The sequence below is a fragment of the Bos grunniens genome, chromosome 19 (genome assembly GCF_055505025.1).
Source record: "Bos grunniens cultivar Pamir isolate PY7600 chromosome 19, Bosgru_T2T1.0, whole genome shotgun sequence".
Taxonomy (NCBI): Eukaryota; Metazoa; Chordata; class Mammalia; order Artiodactyla; family Bovidae; genus Bos; species Bos grunniens.
The window spans coordinates 39,363,329-39,373,399 of NC_141183.1; the positions used below are offsets into that span (position 1 = coordinate 39,363,329).

Below are 10,071 nucleotides of genomic sequence, written 5' to 3' on the forward strand. Positions count from 1 at the left end.
ACACATTCAAGGATACAATTCAGGGGATGTGAAAACTTGGCAACAAGCATTGACTCATCAATGAAATCCTTTACTAGTTTATTCTGACAGTTTTTAACTCTCTGAGAGGCTCTAAGCTATTTGAATATCTTAAGCTTCCCGTGCCTCTGGAGGCTAGGAGACTGTAAACAATCGTATGCATAGCTGCAGGAGTCCGGGTAAACTTGTCAGGCGAGTTAGAGAGCCATCTGAGGGGTTTGGATTTAAACACTCCTAATTGCCCAGGAACTTTATTAATTGGAGCTGTAAGTTAACTCTTTGACAGAGAGAGAGAGATGGTGGTAGGGGACAGCCCCCAGTAAAGTCAGAGGTGAGAGCACAAAGCAATAAAGTAGGCAGACTCTGGTTTTTGGGGGGAAAATGCTCGAGAATATCCGGGCGGACTCCTGAGGCTCGATCCCGCCTTTGCGTATGCCGAGCCTCTTTCCTCATGACCTTTGTCATGAGCGGAATGCCTCACCGGCTCCCGGCAATGTCTGACTCAGTGACCCCATGTACTGCAGCCTACCAGGCTCCTCCATCCATGGGATTTTCCAGGCAAGAGTACTGGAGTGGGTTGCCATTGCCTTCTCCGAAGGGCAACAATACTAGCAAATAATACTAGCAATTTATTGACATAAAGATTTTAAATTTTATTCTTCGGACTATGTCCCCCACCTTGGAGAAAGGGCTGGAGTTCCTGATACCCCCAGTCATGGCTATCTTCTTTCTGACTCTTGCAATACCTTGGCTTGATCGTCATTATGTCTAGAAGTCTTGGAACCTGGGTAGGTTTTCAAATGCTTTCTGGATATTTCTCCCCAAATACCAATAATTTTTCTATTTTGAAATCTGTTTGTTGGTTTGGGCTGATCCCTCAGAGTAAGTTAGGGTATTTACATTTTAGTCTCACTGTATTCAAAGAGGAAGTTTGCTTTTATGTGAATTTATTTCCCCAAGTATTCTAACATTTTTCAACTGGGAGAAGATGGGAGGGACAAAGTTCTGGTGGTTTGGGCATCTCAGCCAAGAGCAGGGTAAAGACATGGAGGGATGAAGGAGGTCAGTGGGTGAGGTGTAAGTGACCCCGGGGAGTGGGAAAACCATCACCCAGACAGCTAGGAACTTACCATGAGGCTCTGAACATATATGGTTTAACATATTTATGTTGAATAAGTAGATTAGGTAGATTGAAACTTCCACTCCTGCGACATTTCCTTACAGAGACTCATGCAGCCAGAAGCTAGAACCAACAGGACAGCTGTAACTGAATTTATTTTACTGGGCTTAGTGGAAATAGAAAATCTACAGCCTATGGTCTTCGTACTCTTCCTCTTTGCCTACCTGGTCACTGTCGGGGGCAACCTCAGCATCCTGGCCGCCATCTTGGTGGAACCCAAACTCCACACCCCCATGTACTTCTTCTTGGGGAATCTATCAGCGCTGGACATTGGATGCATCACTGTCACTGTTCCTGCCATGTTGGGTCATCCCCTGTCCCACAAGCGCACAGTTCCCTATGCAGGCTGCCTCTCCCAGCTCTTCTTCTTCCACCTTCTGGCTGGGATGGACTGCTTCCTGTTGACATGGCCTATGATCGATTCTTGGCCATCTGCCGACCTCTCACCTACAGAACTCGCATGAGCCAGACGGTCCAGAGGATACTAGTGGTTGTGTCCTGGGCTTGTGCCTTCACCAATGCACTGACCCACACTATTGCCCTAACCACCCTTAACTTCTGTGGTCCCTGTGAGGTCAATCACTTCTACTGTGACCTCCCACAGCTCTTCCAGCTCTCCTGCTCCAGCACTAGGCTCAATGAGCTGCTGCTCTTTGGCATGAGTTTCATAATGGTAGGTACACCTGTGGTTCTCATCATCAGCTCCTACATCCACGTGGCAGCTGCAGTTCTACGAATCCGCTCAGCAGAGAGCAGGAAGAAAGCCTTCTCCACGTGTGGCTCCCACCTCACTGTGGTCTGCCTCTTCTATGGGACTGGTATGTTCAACTACATGCGCCTGGGTTCAGAGGAGGCTTCAGACAAGGATAAGGGAGTTGGAGTTTTCAACACAATTATCAATCCCATGCTGAACCCACTTATCTACAGCCTTAGAAACTCTGATGTTCAGGGTGCCCTGTGGCGGGTACTTGTAGAGAGGCAGTCACTGACATGAGGGGTGATAGGTTCCTTCCTTTTCTGCCCTTTCTGGGTTGAAGGAAATTTCCCACAAAGGCATTAACCTGGAAAAATAGTTTCTCTACTCCTGTCCATGGCTACACCTGGAGCATGTCTTCTTTGTAATCTCCTCTTGGAGTCGAGAAACTGGAAGCGTAGGCTCAGATAAAGATAGGAAGGAAAGGTATGAGAGTGAGAAGTAGGAAAGACTTGGGAGTGGAGGACCGAAGATGAAAATGAGGATATGTGGAGGGATGGGACAGGATGGTGAGCAAAAGAAATAAGCAGGAAAAATGGAAATTAGGAAAAGGACATGAGAGGATGGGAGGTGAGAAAGGATGAGAGAATTAAGGGTATCAAACTAGATGCCTAAGGAATGCTGATGAGGTCAAGGATGGGTGTCGAGAAAATGAAGAATGAATAGGAGGGGGGATAAGAATAAAATTCATCTATAGAATCACTTCCTATTAGCATATGGCCATGGAATAACTAGCACGTTTGATGTTACTGTTGGGCCCCACCCGTCCAACCAGGAAAATAAAAGTTTAAGTTTTGATGAAGGTGTAATGATACAAGGCAGTTTAGGTATTCCTCTTCTGCTTCCTCTGGCTAGGAGATGATCCTAGAAAGACAGGGGGCAGGACTGAGAAATGGAGAAGAGCGAGGGAAGATGTGTGTGCTGAGGCTTCATCCTCCATAACCCCACTGGGCCGTCAAAATCAACAGCCTCCCTGCCTCTGGGTGCAGTGCCTGGTGACAGTCTAAAGAACACAGATGAAATCGGTCTCTTTCCTGATACTCTTGGGTCTCCAGACACTTTGGGTTAAAGAGAATGTTTTCAAGGGGAAACATTCTTGAGAATGACAACCCTGAGTGTGGGCTGTAACCACCGTTCTGTGACCTTAGAAAATGCTTCTCTATGGCTGGACTTGTTCCATAAAGAACTGGGACGAGATCATCTCTCCAGGGTTCTTCACATTAAATGACCTTTGATATAATTTTCTAGGTGACCTTTTTCATGAGGATGAGTCCAGAAAAGATTTTGAGAGATTTACCACCACCACCTCCACCACTCTATCTACCCCATGACACTTAGCACTAATGTGTACATCCACTAAGTTATCACAGTGTCTGTTTACCACGTCCCTTTCATAAAGGGTTGTTATAAATAAATATCTTTAACTTTTACAAACTGAAGTTTGAGAAATGGCAATATTTTTACTTGGTTCTTTAATTCCAGTTAAAACTGCAGTTGGATATCTTTTCACATATTAAGTGGCCAGTTGTATTTCGTCTTTAAGAAGTGCTGAAACTGGAGCATATTATACAGAGTGAAGTAAGCCAGAAAGAAAAACACCAATACAGTATACTAACACATGCATATGGAATTTAGAAAGATGGTAACGATAACCCTGTATGCGAGACAGCAAAAGAGACACAGATGTTTAGAACAGTCTTTCAGACTCTGTGGGAGAGGGAGAGGGTGGGATGATCTGGGAGAATGGCATTGAAACATGTATAATATCATATAAGAAATGATCGCCAGTCCAGGTTTGATGCAGGATACAGGATGCTTGAGGCTGGTGCACTGGGATGACCCAGAGCGATGGTATGGGGAGGGAGGAGGGAGGGGGGTTCAGGATGGGGAACACGTGTACACCTGTGGCGGATTCATGTTGATGTATGGCAAAACCAATACAATATTGTGCCGGGGTCCAGCCCCGGCTGATCCAGGGTATTCGAAGCGGGGACGGCGTCAGCGAGGGTCAGGATACAATAGCTTCAATTAGATATTAATTAAAGATATAAAGAGTAATAGAATAAGGATAGCTCAGTAGGAAAATTCAGTGGAGAAAAGAGGCTGAGTAGCTTGGTTTACGCGGGAGATCAATAAAACTTCAAGACAAGAAGTTTGCACCACTTACGTAGGCCACAGGCGTCCTTCCGTTCTCCCGAAGGAGAGGAGACACTGAGGCCTCCCCGGTCGGATCTTAGAAGCCCAGGCATAATTAGTAAGCATGGTGGGTTCCGCGCGCCAGATGGAGACTCAGCCAGAGTGAAAGAGAGAGAGACATGGGGAGACCAGTATTTCGAAAAACTGATCCCCATTCTTTATTTCCCATGGTCTACTTTTATACACTGAGATCGTATGCAAAAGTCACGCGGGGTCAGCAGTCCTGACTTTTATCAAAGTCAGGTGCTTCATACAAATGTATACAGAGGTCTTAGGGGTGTTACATCATCTTCTGGTCAGGGGGCCTGCTGACAATTTATGACCCTCTCCTTGTGACAGCAGTCAGTCAACCAGAACACTTTTTTCTCCAAGGGTGAGTATTCTTAAAACAGACACCACCCAAATAAAGTTACATTCCTATAGGGTGAGGGTGTAGTGGGTTTTAGTTAAGGGAAGAATTTTCTTAGCCTAAGGTGTAACGTGATTTATATCAAAGGTTAATACTTATTTCTTCTATATATTCATTAATGTGTGTAAGGGCAGGGGACGTGGAGACTTAGCAACAAACATTGGCTCAACAAATGAAAAACCCTTCACCAATACAACTTCTAATCAGCCCATTGTACTTATACTAATAGTTTTCTAACTTTTCTAAGGAACCTGTTTTTAGAAGGTTTAAAGCATCTCGTGCCTCTCACGGTTGGGAGGCTGTGAGCAATCACATGTGGCCAGACAAGCCTGTCAGGCAGGCTAGAGAACCTTCAGAGGAGTTTGTAGGTTGAAACACTCCTCTCACGCCCAGGAATTATTATTAACTGGAGCTCTAAGTTAACTCCTTCTCCAAAAGAGGTGGTGGGGGACTGCCCCCCATAAAGTCAGGGGTGTAGATGAGCACAAAGTAGTAAAGTAGGCAGGGTCTGGTTATGGGGGTAGATGCTCCAGGTTTTCCAGGGGGACTCCTGAGGCTCGATCCCACCTTTGCGTATGTCGAGCCTCCTTCCTCATGACCGTTGTCACGGGCAGAGTACCTCACTCTGGCCCCCAACAATATTGTAACTATCCTCCAATTAAAATAAATAAAGCTAAATTAAAAAAAAAATAAAATTACACTCTCTCTGCTCAAAAAAAAAAAGAAGTGCTTTTTGACAGCTTTTGCCCTCTTTTCTGGAGAAGGCAATGGCACCCCATTCCAGTACTCTTGCCTGGAAAATCCCATGAGCAGAGGAGCCTGGTAGGCTGCAGTCCATGGGGTCGCTGAGAGTTGGACATGACTGAGAGACTTCACTTTCACTTTCCACTTTCATGCATTGGAGAAGGAAATGGCAACCCATTCCAGTGTTCTTGCCTGGAGAATCCCAGGGACAGGGGAGTCTGGTGGGCTGCCGTCTATGGGGTTGCACAGAGTCGGACACGACTGAAGCAACTTAGCAGCAACAGCAGCAGCCCTCTTTTCCACTGGATTGTTTGTCAGGAAATCATAACTGGCCAACCTTCACAAACAATGAAACTCAGCTTTGAATCAGCTCTGGTCCAGATCGAACAAAAGTGATCTAATCTTAGTGCCTAATAGATGCAAAAATAAATAATTTTTGGAGGAAGAAGATATCCAGAGCCACGCAATAGAAACTTAATCTGAGCCATATACATAATTTAAAATTTTCTAGAAGCCTCATGGGGATAAGACTCTTTCTGAGTCTGTAGCAGGGACCATTTAAAAGCCAAAGTAAATATCTATTTCTGCTTTATTGACTATGCCAAAGACTTTGACTGTGTGGATCAAAATAAACTGGAAAATTCTGAAAGAGATGGGAATACCAGACCACCTGACCTGCCTCTTGAGAAATCTGTATGCAGGTCGGGAAGCAACAGTTAGAACTGGACATGGAACAACAGACTGGTTCCAAATAGGAAAAGGAGTAGGTCAAGGCTGTATATTGTCACCGTGCTTATTTAACTTATATGCAGAGTACATCATGAGAAACGCTGGACTGGAAGAAACACAAACTGGAATAAAGATTGCCGGGAGAAATATCAATAACCTTATATATGCAGATCACACCACCCTTATGGCAGAAAGTGAAGAGGAACTAAAAAGCCTCTTGATGAAAGTGAAAGTGGAGAGTAAAAAAGTTGGCTTAAAGCTCAACATTCAGAAAACGAAGATCATGGCATCTCGTCCCAACACTTCATGGGAAATAGATGGGGAAACAGTGGAAACAGTGTCAGACTTTATTTTTTGGGGTCCAAAATCACTGCAGATGATGACTGCAGCCATGAAATTAAAACACGCTTACTCCTTGGAAGGAAAGCCATGACCAACCTAGATAGCATATTCAAAAGCAGAGACATTACTTTGCCAACAAAGGTCCATCTAGTCAAGGTTATGGTTTTTCCTGTGGTCATGTATGGATGTGAGAGTTGGACTGTGAAGAAAGCTGAGCGCCGAAGAATTGATGCTTTTGAACTGTGATGTTGGAGAAGACTCTTGAGAGTTCCTTGGACTGCAGGGAGATCCAACCAGCCCATTCTGAAGGAGATCAGTCCTGGGATTTCTTTGGAAGGAATGATGCTAAAGCTGAAACTCCAGTACTTTGGCCACCTCATGCGAAGAGTTGACCCATTGGAAAGAACCCCATGGTGGGAGGGGTTGGGGGCAGGAGGAGAAGAGGATGACAGGGGATAGGATGGCTGAATGGCATCACTGACTCGATGGACGTGAGTCTGGGTGAACTCCAGGAGTTAGTGATAGACAGGGAGGCCTGGCATGCTGCAATTCATGGGGTCGCAAAGAGTCGGACACAACTGAGTGACTGAACTGAATTGAACTGAAGCAAGCAAATTAATTTAAATGATTCATTTTCTTTTATTCAAATATCTAAAACATTATAATCTCAACATATAATCAATATTATGAAATTATAAGTGAGATATTTTACATTCTTATTTTTCATACTGTTCTTAGAATCATGTATATTTTAAACTTATAGAAACTCTCAATATGGATGCTAAATTTCATCAAAAATATTTGACCTGAGTGCTCTCGCAAGGCTACGATCAAGCCATCAGCCAGTGGTGTAACTCTCCAGGCCTGACTGAGGAAAGGAAAGCTTCCACATTCATTCACATGGTCATTGGTAGGACTCAGTTCCTTGCAGGTTAGGGGACTGAGGACCTCAGGACCTCACTGGCCTGAGGTTGGAGGCTGCCTCAGCTCCTTGACCCTAGGGCCTCTTAAAATGTGGTGACTTCCTTCCTCAGAGCTAGAAAAGAACCATAAAGAAAGACTGAGAAAGAAAGCAAATAGGAGGTCCTCTGCTTGTGTGCCCTCAGCATCAACCATTTAGCAGCCATAAGCAGACACACGTACTGCTTCCCTGATAGCTCAGTTGGTAACGGATACGCCTGCAAGGCAGGAAGCTCTGGTTCAATTCCTGGGTCGGGAAGATTGCTGGAGAAGGGATAGGCTACCCACTCCAGTGTTCTTTGGCTTCCCTTGTGGCTGAGTTGGTAAAGAATCCGCCAGCAATGCGGGAGACCTGTGTTCCATCCCTGGCTTGGGAAGATCCCCTGGAGATGGGAAAGGCTACCCACGCCAGTATTCTGGCTTAGAGAATTCCATGGACTGTATAGTCCATGGGGTCGCAAAGAGTTGGACACAACTGAGCAACTTTCACTTCACTTCACTTTATGCAGACAAAAGTGGGCTTCCCAAGTGGCGCTAGTGGTAAAGAATCCCCCTCCAATGCAAGAGACAGAAGAGATGTGGGTTCAATCCCTGGGTCGGGAAGATCCCCTGGAGGAGGAAATGGCAACCCACTCTAGCATTCTTGCCTGGAGAATTCCTGGACAGAAGAGCCCGGTGGGCTATGGTCTATGGGGCTATAAATAGACTTGATAGAGTGCACACACACACACACACACACACTTGCAGACAAAAGTGACTTTGTGGGGATTTGGGATCCAGGTAGGAGACTGGAAACTTGGTGGAGCTCACGACCAAAGAGGGGGGCTTCCCTGGTGGCTCAGTGCTAAAGAACCTGCCTGCCAATGTAGGAAACACCAGTTCAATCCCTGGTCTGGGAAGATCCCATATGCCATGGAGCAACTAAGCCCAGGAACTGCCACTACTGAGCCCATGTGCCTCAACTACTGAAGTCCACATGCCCTAAAGTCTGTGCCCCACAAGTGAAGTGACCACAATGAGAAGCCCAGGCACTGAAACAAAGAGTGGCTCTCACTTGCTGTAACTAGAGAAAAGACCTACCTCGCAACTTTCATAGAGGGAAAAGGGAAGTTAAGAGAGCTGTGGTCAACAAAGGGTCTATGGCTTTTCATTGGATGAGTCCTTGCCAGGAAAGAAGAGGAGTCTTTCTTCCTCCAGACTGGCTCTGCTACACTCATAGGGTGTGAGAGCTTGGCTATCTGCTCCAAAGACAAATACTTTCCCCCATACCATTCACCCAGTGATCTTACCTTGCCTTGCTCTACTCACTTTTCGACTGATCAGCATGCCTTAATTCTTAGCTCAGCTTTTACCATCTCAAGGAGGCCCTCCCTGAATTCCCCATCACTAACAAGCCAGGCGAGTCTTCCCCCTCCTTCTCCCCAATCCACATGCTCAGAGCATGACCACTGCCTCCAGACACAGAAATAAGGTAGCCTCCCTCCTTGGTCCTTTATGAGCTTCTGATTCATGTTTGTAAAACAGTCTAAGCCACTAATAGGCATTCAGTCATTGTCAGTGGAATGAACAGAACCTCAGATAAAGTTTACTCTCCCTGTCTCTCAACGTCTAGGTCAGTGCTGGCTCTGCTGATTCATCTGTAAAGGACTGCTCCCTCTTTCACACTGCCAGAACCCAGGGACTCATCTTTTCATCAGTAACTTCTCCTTTTCTATCCATTGCACTTGACACTAGGCTGGTGGAACCAAGTAGAGACAGGGTCTCACAATTACCTCCCCCACTTCTGCTTCCACCACCAATCCTGTCCATGAGCATTTGCTGATCACACTTGAACATTTTGCTTTGAGTGCAGGGTAGAGTGGTTGCAAGGAGAGGTGGGACCATGGAGTGAGGAGCTGGCATAACACAGGATAGGGTGGGGTGCTCAGGGATGAGGTCTCTCCACAGGGAAAAGGAAAATAGGAGAAAGCCACAGTCAGTATTGCTTTGAGGTCTGAGAGAGCAACGCTGATGTGGCTGAGGAGGGTGTGGATGAGACCATAGAGGACAGAGAGCACCCAACACAAGATGAGGAGTGAAACGCAGAGCTTGGGCAAAGAATAGCCTCACCTATGGCACCTGTAGTGGGGGTAATGCAGGTGTCTCCAAATGGCTCACAGGAAGCAGGTCCCAAGACCATGTCAGAGCTCAAGACCAAGAGTGTGCTAGAGAGTCCCCTCTCCAGGCCACAACTGGGTATGTTATGAAAGACTGGGATGGTGGCACTGTGGCCCTATGGTCAGACAAGTGGAAGACTTTGATCCTGCAAAATTTTAGTATTAGTGTTAACATGACCTTATTTATTGCCAAGGTTGATGAGGTCTGGGGACACTGGTTACACATAGGTGTCTTTTCCTCATCACAGAGATATAAGCTCATTTTGAGCAGGATCTATGCTCTCATGGGGCTTCCCAGGCAGCTCAGTGATAAAGAATCCAGCTGCGAGTGCAGGAGACTCAGGTTCAGTCCCTGGGTCGGGAATATTCCCTAGAAAAGGAAATGGCAACCTGCTTCAGTGTTCTTGCCTGGCAAATCCCATGGACAGAGGAGCCTGGTGGGCTACAGTCCATGGGGTGGTAAAAGGATCAGACATGACATAGTGACTAAACAACGAGTGTGCCTTTATCACTCCTGCATCCTCCATAGGATAATGCCTCGGACACGAGTTGAAGCAATCACCACTTCAATGCCCAGATTACC

The 10,071-nt window shown here is 46.0% G+C and overlaps 1 pseudogene; it reads left to right on the forward strand.

The window, feature by feature from the left end:
- Window positions 1-1,248: 1,248 nt before the first annotated feature.
- On the forward strand, window positions 1,249-2,192 carry LOC147352300 (olfactory receptor 3A2-like; annotated as a pseudogene).
- The last annotated feature ends 7,879 nt before the right edge of the window (window positions 2,193-10,071 follow it).